Source organism: Pinus tabuliformis, chromosome 2_2, assembly GCF_031772625.1.
Source record: "Pinus tabuliformis cultivar Carrire ecotype Pingquan chromosome 2_2, CPIR1, whole genome shotgun sequence".
In the NCBI taxonomy this organism is placed as follows: Eukaryota; Viridiplantae; Streptophyta; class Pinopsida; order Pinales; family Pinaceae; genus Pinus; species Pinus tabuliformis.
In genome coordinates, this window is record NC_142300.1 from 1,010,826,552 (window position 1) to 1,010,842,454 (window position 15,903).

The window sequence follows — 15,903 nt, forward strand, 5'->3', positions numbered from 1 at the left end:
TCTTAGTCAAATTAATTCTCCTTAGAATCCTTTTTGCAGACCATTGTCATTGTTTCTTAAAATCTATCAGGGATTGTGAGAGGCCTCACAAGGAAAAATCCATACTAAGACCCAGTAATGAGGTGGATGTCAATATCACCTCAGCATTCAACCTCCTACTCTTTGTTAGTAATGACAACAATTAAAAGACTTTTTATAAATGTAATTTAAGTCTTGTTTTACCATTCTGAAAATTACATAATTATAGGAAGTTGTGTAACGATGTATTCATATTTAAATGTGGTTTCCAGAGGGGCTTTTTGTATTGCTGGAGAGTCATTGTTAACCTTGAATAATAAGTATTCCAATCCCTTGCCCTATGGAGGTTTTCTTGACACACTGTTAGGGTTTTACCACGTAAAATTATGTGTCTATGTGTATGCATTTAGTTTTCTATTCTTGTTCATATTTTTCTTTCATGTTTAATTAATTATGAGCTCAAAATACCAACAAGTGTTATAAGATTCATGTGGTTGTGAGGGCTAGAGAGAAATCCCGCCATTGAAAAAGAATACATCTCACTCTGAGCACGCATGAAGGGAAATCCACAAATAGAGAAAGTTCTGCCCAAAACCCTAGCCAGCATTTTTTTTTTGCTTTTTTTAGTCGAATCATCATAGGGAGAGTCATTGTTATGAAGTAAATTCGTCAAAGGAAGAGTCGTTAGTCTCAGAACTTGCGTGGAATCCAGAGCTAGCATGAACTAGAGAAGACAACCATTGAAAACACAAAATTGGAGGCTTGTTGCATTGTGAAGAAGAGCCATGGGAAACCACTGTTGATTGGGAACCACAGAGTTCTGAAAATGTAGACCTGTCTAAGCCTTGTCGCCTAAAAGAAGCTGGGTCCAGGCATAAATTGTTATACACATATACAATATTGAATCAACCACTAGGTAGTTTTTAAATAAAACTCTTAAAGAGACTCGTTGAATTTTTTTTGAAGTATTTGCTAATTTTTTTAATTTTTTTTTGTTGGGTTTGTTGAAAAAAGGATTAGGGTTTTTGAAATTCCAGGTTTTTAAAAATATTTGTGAATAATTTCAAATATTTTTGAAGAATTGTTACAGTTTATTTTAGAACTCTCTATTGGGTTTCTTTAAAAAGAGGAAGTAGGGTTTTTTTGTTTGAAGAAGAGGAAATAAAAAGAAATTTATTTTTATTTAAAAACCTTAGTGGAAAACCCAAAAGGAAGAAGGTTTCAAATAGAATTCAAATTAGGGAAGCAAAAAATTAACAAAAAGGGGGAAATCTTTGTAATTAAAGAATTCTAACCAAAATTTTGATAGAACCTAGTAATCTTTTTAAGAGACATGTGTAGGAGGAAAATGGAAAAAGTGACTAATGCTAAGTTTGAGGAGGAGAAATTCACTAGTAAAAACAATTTTACATTGTGGAAACTAAAGGTACGAGATTTATAAGTGCAATAAGGGTTGCACAAAAAATTAGATGGGGTAAGAAAGAAACTTATTGGCAGGATAGATTTGGAATGGGAGGACTTGGATGCCCAATATATTTGTACCATTAGGTTGCATTAGAGGAAATTTCAGCCTAGAAGTCGCTTCATAAGGAGAAATAATTAAATAATAGTTAAAATAATAAAATAAGAGTTATGAATTTCTAAGGGAAAGGAAGAAAACTATATTTTTTAATGTATTTTTGGCTTATCACCTTATATGTTTACTCAAATTTCAAGTGTAGAAACTCATTGGATGCCAATTAAATTCCATATCCAACAAGTACCCATTATGCATGCTTTTGAGAAGACCCAGATTGATAAAAAAATGAAGATATATTAAAAAAGTGTGTTGAACATACATTAAAACTTAATGAAAAGGAAGAGAATGCTAATGTTAAATGTGAAGTCATTTATGATAAATTATACATAGGGGATATTGATTTATCTTACCCTTCATCAAATCCTCATGTTCAAAGTCAATCCATAGTAGAAAATGAGGGAAACCCCAATTTAGAAATTGTTCCAGAGGATTCTCATTTGCAAAATTCTAATCATTTTGATGATTTCAATTTTCAAGAATATATCTCATATTATGATTCTTATGATGGTCAAGTTTTCATTCCTATTCATGATTTTGAACCTCTTCCATTTCCACAAGTAGATGCCAACAATGGTTTCAATTGCATTATTTTGGCTTAGACTTCTGAGAAGCATTTTTTTTTAAATAATCTCAGTTATCTTGTAACATTCTTTGTAACATTAGTGTAAATAACCATGTAATTGTACTTTCATCTTCGTTTATTTCTAGTTTTTATTCAACTTTTATATTTCGTCATTTTCATAGTTTTTATCTATGTTGGTATTTTGAGCACTCAGGTACTAAACACTCATCAAGTGCATTAATGGGCCAACATGCTAATCGATTTCAAGGCCTTAATCATGAACATAAAAAACCTTTAATTTTTCAATTTTGTTTGATGTTCATCTCATGCCAACTCATGCTTGCTGGTCAACGATCTAATCTATTCAAAAATATTCTGAAATATTCATTGAATTTCCATCTACACTTTGTTGATCCATTTGAAAGTTGTTTGGAAAATTCTATTCAACAGAATATTGCTAATAGTTTAGCTCATGCACAAAGTACTAACACGTTTTCACAAGCATAAACATTTAAAGATACATCATTAGAGCTTTTATGTTACACTCTCTTCTTTCGAACTCGCTTCAATCATTAATATGGATTCACCCAGTTTTTTTTATTTGATTGAAATATGGTTGGAGAATTCATTTCAAGAGGTTTCTTGTACATACATTTATTTTCCTAAACTTATTAAAAGTTAATGTATAGATTAAGATGAAATTTTCTTTTAATAATTTAGTTATAATTCTATTTCCATTACTAATTCTTGATATGTATATATTTGCAAGAATAAAAGAATTTGATTGGCTTCACTGTAAGTATGATTTTACTTATTTTTTTGAACTTCTGGAGTCATTTTGAGGTCCTAAACGACCTTTTTTTGGCCCTAAATGAGGACCTACAAGACTTGACATTTCACATGGAGTTGAAGTTGTCAATAGGTTCATGGTAAATCTAGGAAATGAGCATTTGTGAGAAATTAAATGGGTGCTTCAATATTTGAGAGTCATAAGTGACCATAATATCGTCTTTAATGGTTTTAGTGATTTAGTCCGCGGATATGTTGATTCATATTATGTTGGTGACTTAGACAAGAGGATATCTGCTATAGGATATGTCTTTACTCTTGCAGGTGGAGCAATTAGCTGGATGTCGAATCTTAAGGAAATAGTTGCTTTATCCACTACTAAGGTAGAATATATAGCTGCTTCACATGTGTGAAAAGAGAAAATCTGGTTGAAGGGTATTCTGGGTGAGCTTGGAAGGATGCATGAGAAAATGAATGTATTATGTGATAGTCAGAGTCTATCCATTTGGATAATAATCCAAATTATCACAATATGGCTAAACATATTGATGAAAAATACCATTTTGTAAAGCAGGTAATTGACGGTGGTGGAGTAGCTCTCAAGAAGGTCCACACACAAGAGAATTGTGTAGACATGTTCACAAAACCATTATTTATTAGGAAAATTGTTGTCAAGGAGGAGATTTATAGTAATGAAAACAATTAAAAGGCTTTTGTAAATTTAATTTAAGTCTTGTTTTATTGTTCAAACACTTGCAGAACAATAAGAAGTTATGTAATGATATATTCCTATTTAAATGTGGCTTCCCAAGAGGCTTGTTGTATTGTTGGAGAGTCATTTTTGAACTTGAATAATAAGAATTGCAATCCCTTTCCCCATGGAGGTTTCCTTGACACATTGTTAGTGTTTTACCAGATAAATTCTATGTCTATGTGTATACATTTATATTATTTTTTTGGTGCATATTTTTCTTTCTTGTTTAATTAATTACGGGCTCAAAATACCAACACTCTAGTGGAATTTCACCACATGGGAGTCTTCCCAGTATAGATCACCTAAAAATATTCTAGGTTGGTAGGCTAAAGGTGATTCTTTAGGAGGTTGGATCAAGGTACTAATAACTTGGAACAAGGCCTAATTCTTTGTAATAAGGAATAATGTACCTATGAAGAATCCTATGAAATAAGGCATGTAGCCTAGGGTTTCAAGGTGTAGCTCAATAATGGCACATCTAGGCATACACGCAAAGGGAAAAGGTTTGATTACAAGATATGATCAATCGATAGAGTAAAAAAACTTCAAATAGCCCTAAATCGAAGCTTTTATGTAGAATTATGGTTTAATAAGACCTAGAATTTCCTAGGGTTGATGATGTCAACTCTATTGAGACAGGGTTGATGATGTCAACCCTATTGAGATGATTTGGACCATGAAATTTACCATATTTTTTTGTTATGAGGTCAAGGTGGGAGAGTGCCAAATCAAATCCAATTCTTAAACCCTATGTAACAACCCTTTTTGTTATCCTTATGTTTTATGTACGCAACCATGTACCACCAACATAACAATCATGGTTGGATTGAGCAACTAAATTGTAAATTCAAGAAATAAATGTAAACTTAAATGATTGGATAAAAAGAGGATGGAACATATCCATGGTTCTGAGGGAAGAGGGAACTTGCTTGTTTGAAAAGACATGAAATTTCCTTGGGAGTTATGACTGGAGTTGGTTATGATCCAATCGAGCTACTGCCATGTGGCAAGAGTTATGGGATTAGATAGGAGCAGTGACGGGTAGGACAATGCCCATCTCTCCTTAAATACCAAGGAATGACTAACCAGAGGAGGGTATTTCAAGAAAGAAAGATGAGTGTCGAATGTTGGAAACCTAATCTGCTAAGGGTTGTGTTGTGACGACAATACCCCCATAATTTTTTACAAATGATATGGGGCCCTCCATATAAATTTTGGAAAAATCACCCCTTCAATGCTTAATTTTATTTATTTTACGAGATTTTTTTTCTTGGTTTCCCACTTTCATCACTTCATTGTGTGTGGTCTCTCGCTAGCTTCCCAATGACTCAAATTTCATTGAATTTGGACATACAGTTTGAAAATAGTGTGTGTTCAAAGTTTGATCGATTTTCACTGCTTAGGCTTAAATATGTAAAAAATGTATTTTACTTTTTTTATAAGTTAAATTTATTTAAAGTAAATAAATATAATTATTTAATTAATTAGTTTAATTAATTATAATTAATTATTAATTTGTAAATAATATTATTTTATTATTTAATTATTCTACAAAATCACCGCGAGAGCTTGTATAAATATAAAAATTATATATTGAAACAATACATTAAAAACTCTATTGTAAAAATAATATAACATAATTTATATTTTATAAAAATAAAAATAAAATATATATTACGCCATCCCTGCCCGACTCCCTGGAAGTGTCAAGTGAAATAATTTATATTTGTTAATCATATTTCTTAGCTTTTGGTGATGACATTCAACAATACAATATTTTATTAGTTGTTTTATTTTTGTAATGAAATTTTTATGTTTATTATTTTTAGTTTAATTAAGCTATATTTAAGCTAAGCGGCAAGCACTAGCTACTATGTAGCACTTGTTTTATAATGTTTTATTTATTTAAATATTTCTTTATTATATTGTAATTTAATATTTTAATTTGATTTGTGATTATTTTATTTATAATCATTTTTAAAATTTATTTAAAAATAGAAATTTAATAAAAATCTCTAGATTTTTACTCAACAGTGGTTTTTTCAGTAGTTTGGCAATTTTGGAACTCACACTTTGGAAGGCTCTATCTTGAGTTTTACTCAAGAAAATGAGGCTCAAGACTCGTTAGAAAGCTAAAATCAGGAAACATTAAACCAAACAAATATGAAGATTTATTATGCCAAAAAATTAGCAGAAGTTGGAGGTATGGATTTGCAACTAAAAATAAATTTTTTGAGTTTGTTTTGGAATAATTTTCGTATTTTCTGAGTTTGTTTGGGAATAATTTTCATTGGCCCAAAACCTCTTACTGCTACAAATTCGTTTGAGATGATTAGTTTTGAAAGATAAATCTCCATAGAGGGCAATGCAAAACATGGATCTCATTTTTACTTTATTTATTAATTTCAATTTTTAAATGAGGAATTTGTTGTGACAATTTTGCATTTCCACTTTCATATGCATTTTTAATTTCTTTTTAATGATAATTTTGATGGATTTTTTTGCAGAGATGGTAGAAGAGGATCAAGCCCAACAGATTTGGAGCAATAGAATTAAAGCAACAAAGAAGAAAATGGAGGATTTGTAGTCCAAAATTGATGGATATAAAGTTCTTTCATCAAATCTCCTTTGTGATTTTTTTTTTTTTGTAAATTATAAATGAGAATTGGGAAAATGGAGAGAGGGTTCTAGATATGAAACTTTAGTAGAATTTCTTTGCAAAAATAGGGTTTTTTACACTATTGTAGGGAGTAGAATTTTGTAGAGAATTAGCTAGTTTGGACCAAATATAAAGAGATTTATTACAACTCCAAAAAATTCATGCTACCATGAAATTTTTAAAGAAATTTATATGCTTAGAAAACTTTGATTAGATCTGCAATTTTTGTACACTGTTGTCAAAGTTAAAGATTGATTGTTAGCTTCAATTCAATTCATTTTTGTGGCAATTCTTGATCTAGATAAGTATATTTTTCTTGAGTTTTACACTATTATAAATTCAGTTAATTGTATGCTTGCTTAAATCATTGGAAAGTTATCTTTTAATGATGGATCTAATTTGTAGTAGGTTGAATAACAAATTTGAGTAGATAGACATGGCATAATTGTTAACTATTTAAAAAATTGACTTCAAGTTTATCTTAGTTTTAATCATGATTGTTTTATGAGAACTATTTCCTTAATGCAGTCATGTCACTGAATTTGAATTCATATTATTTGAGCTTAGATGTATGTGCAATAAAGATTTGATGATTGTTCATTAGATACTTAAATACATATTCTTGCTTGAACTAGCAGGTAGTCGTGTAATTATTTTCTTGCCTTATTGACTTCATTTTTGTTCTAAATTGAAAGTTATTCCAAGCTTCATTATCTTTCCTCGTTTGGGGCTAGATCTATATCTTCCCAATTGAGATAGATTTAGGATTTATTTTCTGTTGCTTCCATGTTAGAATATATTTGCATTTAGAATTAATCCATTGCATTTTTAGAAGTCTCCTTACGTAGGAGAAAACACTACTATGTCTTGGCTAAGCCCTTATTTCAACCTAAGGGTTTCTTTCTTGCAAATTGATCCGCAAGAGGGTAAATTCAATATCTCTCTTCTTGTTTATAGTTAATTAGAGACATCACAAGTTAGCAGGGAGAGTGAGGAGGTAATTGGACCCATTAAAATTAGTTAGAACCACTATATCAAATGAAAAAAAGTATATTTTCGGGCTCTAACCAGGTGGTCTCCCTAATGTTGATGAGGTCATTTTCGGCCATCAACATTTTGGTGCTAGAAGAAGGGCCATTGACGAGTAGTATATATATATATATATATATATATATATATATATATATATATATATATATATATATATATATATATATATAGATATTCTTTTAATTTTATTTGTTTACAATGCCTCCTTCTAAATTCCTATTTGGAGTTGCTTCACTCGACTTCCACCCACCACCACTCCAATAAAGGTAGTAAATATTTCGTCAAAAACAAAGTTTAATGACAAGAATAATGTTCTTTTATATGACCATTTTCTTCAATTTATTTTAAATTGTAATAATTACAATATTGATGTATGTGTGATGTGCAGGATGTTCACTCTTACCTTGACAGGCTTAGCCAAAGGCTGGTGTAGATCATTTCCATTTGCCTCTATCCATACTTAGGATGAGTTTACAAAAATATATTCCTTTGTGCTTTTTAGGATTATGATTATGAAAATGTTTGTGATTAACTTGAAACACTTCGTAGATTTGAAGGTGAGTGTTACACAGTAATTTGTCATTGTCTTCACTCCAGTCTTCCTACTGTGTCATGTGTCCAAGTTGTACATGCTCATGTTAGACAAATGCTCTCTGATGCTGCCAAATGACCCACTTTTCCAAAGGTTTCTACCTCATCGTGTCTGTTGGCTAAATAAACGCGCTGAAGGGCGCTCCAAAACAGCCCAGAAGCGCTGCCATCATGGAAGTACACCTAATTCCCGCGATGGTCAGATTTTATGTGCCAGCGTGACTGTCGCTTGTAATCTTGAGCGATGACCTGACTAGATACGTTATTCAATAGCGATGTCAGCGCAGCAGACCAGTTATGTGCCAGCGATGATCCCTATTGGGCGAATTTGTTCCAACAGTCGGCCTTCCAGATGACTCCAGACCTGGTTGTTGGCCTAGTTTATGTTGCCCTCCTTTCTCTAGTGTGGTTGTTCCATCATTTGTGCTACCTTCCTTGGAGATAAGCTCATCCTCCCACCTTTCATGGAGACTCCTTCTCCTATTTAAACTCTCACCATTGCTATGTGCTGCTAGCTTTGGAGTTCTTAGTTTTGTGGAATGGTTGCTGACAGTGCTGTTAGTGCTTGTGAATTTGCTAGATAGCTGGTGTGAATGTGACAAGTGTGGGATTGTTGATAGCTTGAGGAAGGTTGTGAAGTGCCCTTAATCTTGTGTAAAACTTATGAGTGAGAGAGACTTGTGTGTTGGGAGATCCATCTTCAAGAGTGAATGCTTGAGGAACATGCTGGCTTGATCCCTCTGAGAAGGCTTGTGACGTCAAGACTTTGGTTATAAGCTTACTCTTATTTCATAATTAATGCAATCAATGATGTTTTCCTATGTCTTGTATGTAATGTACTTGGTAGCTCATGAATTCTTGACGTTGTGAATAAGTAGATCATTTGTTGTTCTCGTTACGTGCTTTGTTTTATTTCCTTTGCACTATTTCAGGTTGATTACTCATTAGGAGAAGGAAGCGGAAGCTGGAGCAGCGCAATGGAACTCCATCGACCACCGATTGAGGTAGGCCTCCAACTATGACTGTCTAAGGAAAGCTATTGTTGATTTGTCCTTGTTTGTGACTAGACCCACTCTAGGGCTAGAGGGGTTGCCTCTCTTCGCAGAGGGAACACTTTCCTGCATCACAAATTGGCGACTCCACTGGGGAACCCTTTGTTCTTTTCTTGTTTACTCTTGTCTTGATTTTTGTTTGGTCTCTTTTGAAGTTTTGGGGATTAGGTACCAGTCTCCTGAGTTTCTTGGCCTAATCTGGGAAATGCCCTTATTTGATTAAAGATTGATTGTCTTTGGTTTGGGAGTTTTTGGTTCGCTTGTTACTGTTTTGAACATCATCACGGTTTTCAATTTAACAGTCACGCTGTCATTGCGTCACCCCTTTTGTAGTATCCTGTTCATCGCGTAATTATGCTTAACAGTCACGATGGTCCTGTAAATCGGACCATCACGGAAAATTCGTGTACTTCCGCGTTGACATCGCTTTGTTGCTGCGGTGTGCTCTTTATCAGTGCTTATTGCTTATGTATCACCCGCGCTGATTGCTGTAGAATTGATTTCTTCAATTCTGCCTCCTGAATCCATTAGTCTTGGTAGTCCCTTGCTGTTCTCACTTGTTTGATAACTTGTTTTTCGCTGTCTAGAGGTTGAGGCACTCTCTTGTGAGCTTTGTTGAATGAATCTTGTTTTTTCTTGCTTTGTGACCTTGTTTCATTATTTCAAGTCTTTTGGATCAGTTTGGCTTGGTTGCCTGTTTGCAAAGATTCATTTGCTGCTTGCTGTTGGTTTGATTGAGCCTTCCCCTTTGCTTACTTTTGGTTGATTGTTTAGTAATTGTTATTGGACAAATCTTGGCATTGATTTGATTTCTCTTCACTACCTGGACATAGATTACAATTGTTTGGATCAACCATTTTTTCCACATTTGTTTGTTGCTTATTGGTTTCTTTTAGATTAGAGGCATCAAAATAAAAAAGATTGCATTTCATTTAGCATGCGAAAGTGAAAGTGAATTTGTATTTCAAGTTGCATATTGAAAAGCGAATGATTAAATCTCTCATTAGTAGTATCTGTGCATTTTAGCGATTGATGTCTGTTTGCATTGAGTGATTGTTTTGTTGCCTTGGTTTTCTTGGTTTTGGAATGATCTCTCTACCCTCTCATAGGTAGGTGTTCGTCGAAGGAAAAGGATATTTCATTCATTCTAGCTACATCCTAGGTTCTGTTATATACATACGGTAAGGCCTGAAAACTAAAACATAATCCAAGATCAACTTTAAAATGAACTGAATAAATCTAATAACGCATTGGAACATAACACACACATTTAGAGGTCTAGGCTAGAGACGTGCTCCGACGTCATTAAACCTAGTCACTTTTGTTTCCACTCAAGGTTGGGTAATTCCTCCTTCTGTGACTCAATAGTGGTCTAGCACGGATTGTGCTCCCATGTACCGTTGAGTATATGATGGGAGACCGCACTAGGTTATCATCCTTTATCCATAGGAAGTTGTGTCTGCTGCCTTACAAGCCGTAACACACCGAACACAACATTCGGGAAGATTGACTGTTGTACGGAAAGTCCTTGGTTTTCATATGAATGCCAAGGTGTATATGCAGTTTTATGGATTTGTCTGGTAAACGTTTTGCCTAGTTCTCTAGAGTAGTCACTTTCGTTCCTTTTCGGACTCCCTAAAAGAAAAGGTCCATCTGATCACTTGTCACTTCAGGCTCATTAAATATTCGAAGGTGACTAGAGTCATCTTTTGTCCTTTTATCGACTCTTTAAAGATGAAAAGGTCAAGTTTTATTCCTGTGTCTTAAAATTTATTCGGCCATGATTCACATTTACCCTGTTAGATCTTGTTTGCGTTAGCTTGAGTAGGGTTCTTTCTCATTCTCTATGGCAACATTCCCCGAGTCTCCCGGCCAAGGTTTTCCCCCAGATGGGAACCCTGGTCCATTTCCTTCTTTTGGAAATGGCGGTGCTCTGTATATGGCAACATTGTCTTTGCCTGGGTTAACCATTGGTTTGCCCGTATGGTTATTTTCAACCTCGGTGGTCCCAAGATTCATAACTCCTATTCCACCATCTCCTTCGTCTGAACCATGACATGTTGATTCCAAGGTTGAGCTTACGCCTTCTTCCCCTGTTTCTTCCTCCTCCTCTCCTCCTTCGCCTAGTGAAAGTTTCACATCTAGTAACCAGGAGACTAAGTAGAAGAAGAAGAAGACGAAGAGGAAGAAGAAGTCCGATAAATCCAAGGCCACTTGTGTAGCTACTGCTCCAAGTACATCTCAATTCGGAACACCTTCTGCTCCTTCGCGAAAGGTTAAGTTTCCTTGTAAATTGTGCAAGGGTGACCATCTTCTTCGTGATTGTCCTGGTATTCCTAGGATCTTAGAAGTATGGTCTCACGACCCGGCTCATCCCTCATCGTCCTCTGAAGCTCAAGGCGATGCTATCCTAACAACTGGCAACCGTAAGAAGGAAGGGAAGATTCGATTCCCCTGTAGACTATGTGAAGGCAACCATCCCCTTCACCTTTGTCCGCTCATGGATAAAGCTTCCGCCATTTTGGAAAGTCTTACAGCTTCTTCACCCCATCTCCCCGTTGGTTATCAGAAGCTCTCTTCAGACCCTCCCCCCATCGACAAAGAGGATGACTTAGATTCTTCTCTTGTCCGTTCTCCTCCTTCCGAACCTGGCTATGCTAAGCCTGTTCCAGACCAACCATTGGTTGGTGAGAGTGTCAACTTGGGTTCACCACCTGTTGATCACTCTGTTTCGAAAGAGCACCATGCTCATGTTCTTCTCGTCTCATCAGATTCTCCACAGTCCGAAAACGACTCTCTTCTCCCAGCTGATCTAGGGAGTCCTTCTTCGGTTCCTGTAGAGCATGGGGGAAATCATATGATTCCCCCACCAAGTAGTTTGGCTGTTACTTTCGACTGGAGTCACTTGACTGCTTTCCGCCTTCCTTCCTATGTGCCTTTCGAGATTACAGTACACGCCTCCGATAAGGCAGTACCTGACACTGTCTTGGACGAGGGTGCGTATGTCAATATTATGCCTTCCACTACTTGGAAAGCTTTGGGCTCCACACCGCTTGTGCCAGTTACAAAGAATCCGTTGGCGTTGGATGGAGAACCCTGTCAACCTGTAGGGATCCTCCCAAATTTTCCTATTACTTTGGTGGCAAAACTGTCTATATAGACGTCATGGTTGTCCAAGGTGTGAATTTTAGTCTTCTCCTTGGCCGTGACTATATTTATGCCATGGGGGCCCTCGTCTCTTCACTTTTCCATGTGGCTTGTTTTCCACACAATGGAAGAATGGTGACCATAGATCAATTATCGTTCATTAGTCCCCCAATGCGTCCTGCGCACCCATCATCCCCTCTCGGTTCTTGCTCGCAAGCAGTACCTTCCTTGCCACAGGTCAATTATGTGGCTACCCGTTCCATCTCTGCATCTGCTGCTGATCATGCAGATGGTCTCGTACATCATGTACTGGGGGCATTGGAACTTGATCTGTCATTGGTGCATCATGACATGTATTCCTCCCAGAGTGCGTTTCTTCCCTCCCGTGAAGACCTCTTGGGAGCCATGTTCTCGGATGGCCCATGAACATGCGTTCCGATGATAGTTCTGATCTTGTGTCGACCTCGTTAAAAAATGAAACAAGGTGTCTGAGGACGGTTCTTCTCTTATGTCAACCTTGTTAAAAAATGAAACAAGGAGTCTAGAGCATAGTTCCTTCTCTTGTGTCAAGCTCGTTACAAAATGAAACAAGGGTTATGAGGATAGTTCTTTTTCACTGTGTCAACCTCATTAAAAAATGAAGCAACTCCCTGTCCAAATCAAGTCTTTGATTAAGATCTTGTAAAATCCAAGTCGAGTCTTTCCAAGATATCGAAAGCGAACCTTCATTCCATCCACCTCGTTGAATGTAATGAAGCTTGGGGGGCATGTACCTCGATTTGCGTCATTATGCTGGGGGTTGCGAACTTATAACAAGCATAGTTTTTCATTTCAAGCTTGTGTAAAAATGAACCCATAGCCGATTTACATCTCGTGATTGTTGTTTTTATCCGCTAAATTCTGCTAGATGAGCCTTGGTTGTTTCATTCCATTTCCACCATCTCTTTGGCCAATCATATGCTTTCACTTGGTTGTTTTTTCCTTTCCTGAGGAACCATAGCGATGAGTGGTTTTATTAGCCAGCCTCTTGACCATTACATGTTTTGAGCAGTTCCACCATTGCCGGAACCAGTTGCTACCCTTTATACGACTCTTTACTCTAGGATGAGTCACCTTTAAGCCCTTTTCTGACTCATAAAATACGAAAAGATAGCCAAGTTTTCCTCTTGACTCGTTAAAAGAAACGAGAGGCGGTCGCCTTTAAGATCTTTTTCGACCGTTTAAACACAAAAAGATTGCTGGGCTTTTGTCATTTCAGGCTCGTTATTGGTTACGAAATGACATGATTCTAACCACTTTTCTACTTTTTTGGGTCGAAGTCACTAGTTACGAAAAGTACTCCTTGATCGTAATGGTCGGGCGGTTCTTTCGAGTATCATTTTATACTTTTTCGGGCTCGAGAGACACAAATTTATGAAAAAGGACCCCCCTGGAGTTTTCTTTTCTGTGTCTTTTTCAAACTCTCTAAACATGAAAAAGACTCCGAGTTTTAACTATGTCGAACTCGTTAAACCCCGATGACATTGGACTTGTCACCATGATGAGAATCGAGCTTCTCCTTCCTAGGGCTCGTTAAAGCATTACTAGGTTGGACTCAACCACAGGTTTATCATTGATTGTTTATGGCAGCTAGTCACTCTTGAACATCGACACTTTTGCTTCTTGTCGGGTTGGGACATCCATACGTCGTCATTTGGCCTTCCGTGGATTTGGGCTATCATTCTAGCCTCATTCCATTCAATTCATGCCATCTCCATCGAGCCTTTGATCCCTTTGTGCCTGAATGCTGCCACCCCCCTCCGGAGTCGTGTCGCCGACATGTTCAAGAGTATAATCCTTCTACAGTTTACACCCTCGCCTTCTCCTCTGAAACTCTATTTCACCATATGCCACTTGTTCCTTGTCTCGTGTCGTTGATGGGGGAAACATTATGGCCCTCCTGTGACGAGTCGTCTCCTGTCGACATCAGCTCATTATCCAGGAGATTGACCTAGAGATCCCCTTTGGTACCTTAGAGCTTGCATGCCTCAATGGAAAGTTCTTCGCACCTAACGATCAACTTTCATCATTGGTCGTTGATTGGGTGATTCCACGAGTGTCCGACTTCAACTCCTTTTTCACACTTCGTGGATTTTGCTGGACAGTACCTTGAGAGCCATTGGCATTATTGGTGGTTTCTCTCGCGCTGGTTAATGGTTTTCATCATTGACCGCTAATCAAGCGATGTTCTATCATGCTCGACCTCAACACATCTATTCGCATGTTAGGATTTGTACTATGATCGGATGGGTTCAAGACCCCGAACTCAGATTACACATGTTCGGTCTGCGTGGATTTGGTTTTATGATTACATGACTCATTGATGGATGGCTGCGACCATACCTTTATCATCATCATGGTCTTATTTGCTGGATGGCTGTGTCCATACCACAGACCTATTTCATATGTCTTTTGGATGGTTGCGCCCATGCCTAGACTACATGTAATTCATCATCAGAGATATCAGTTGTACTTGTGTGTAGGTTCTTCCAGATGGTGTTCCAGTTCAGTTAGTTTTGTAAAGCATTTCACCCCTCCCTCTCTCTCAAGCTTCATACTTTAGGGGGCATCTGTTACACAGTAATGTTTCACTGTCTTCACTCCAATCTTCCTACTGTGTCATGTTTCCAAGTTGTACATGCTCATGTTAGACAAATTCTCTCTTATGCTACCAAATGACCCACTTTTCCAAAGGTTTCTGCCTCATCGTGTCTTTTGGCTAATTAAACGCACTGAAGAGCGCTCCAAAACAGCCCAGAAGCGTTGCCATCATGGAAGTACACCTGATTCCCGTGATGGTCGGATTTTATGTGCCAGCGCGACTGTCACTTGTAATCCTGAGTGATGACCTGACTAGATACATTATTCAATAGTGATGTCAGCATGACAGACTAGTTATGTGCCAGCGATGATCCAGAATGGGCGAATTTGTTCCAACAGTCGGCCTTCCAGATGACTCCAGACCTGGTTGTTGGCCTAGTTTATGTCGCCCTCCTTTCTCTGGTGTGGCTGTTCCGTCATTTGTGCTACCTTCCTTGGAGATAAGCTCACCCTCCCACCTTTCATGGAGACTCCTTCTCCTATTTAAACTCTCACCATTGCTATGTGCTGCTAGTTTTGGAGCTCTTAGTTTTGGGGAATGGTTGCTGATAGTGCTGTTAGTGCTTGTGATTTTGCTAGATAGCTGGTGTGAGTGTGACAAGTGTGGGATTGTTGATAGCTTGAGGAAGGTTGTGAAGTGCCCTTAATCTTGTGTAAAACTTGTGAGTGAGAGAGACTTGTGTGTTTGGAGATCCATCTTCAAGAGTGAATGCTTGAGGAACATGCTGGCTGGATCCCTCTGAGAAGGCTTGTGACGTCAAGACTTTGGTTGTAAGCTTACTCTTATTTCATAATTAATGCAATCAATGATGTTTTCCTATGTCTTGTATGTAATGTACTTGATAGCTCATGACTTCTTGACTTTGTGAGTAAATAGATCATTTGTTGTTCCGGTTACGTGCTTTGTTGTATTTCCTTTGCATTGTTTCAGGTTGATTACTCATTAGGAGAAGGAAGCGGAAGCTGGAGCAGCGCAATGGAACTCCATCGACCACCGGTTGAGGTAGGCCTCCAACTATGACTGTTTAAGGAAAGCTATTGTTGATTTGTCCTTGTTTGTGA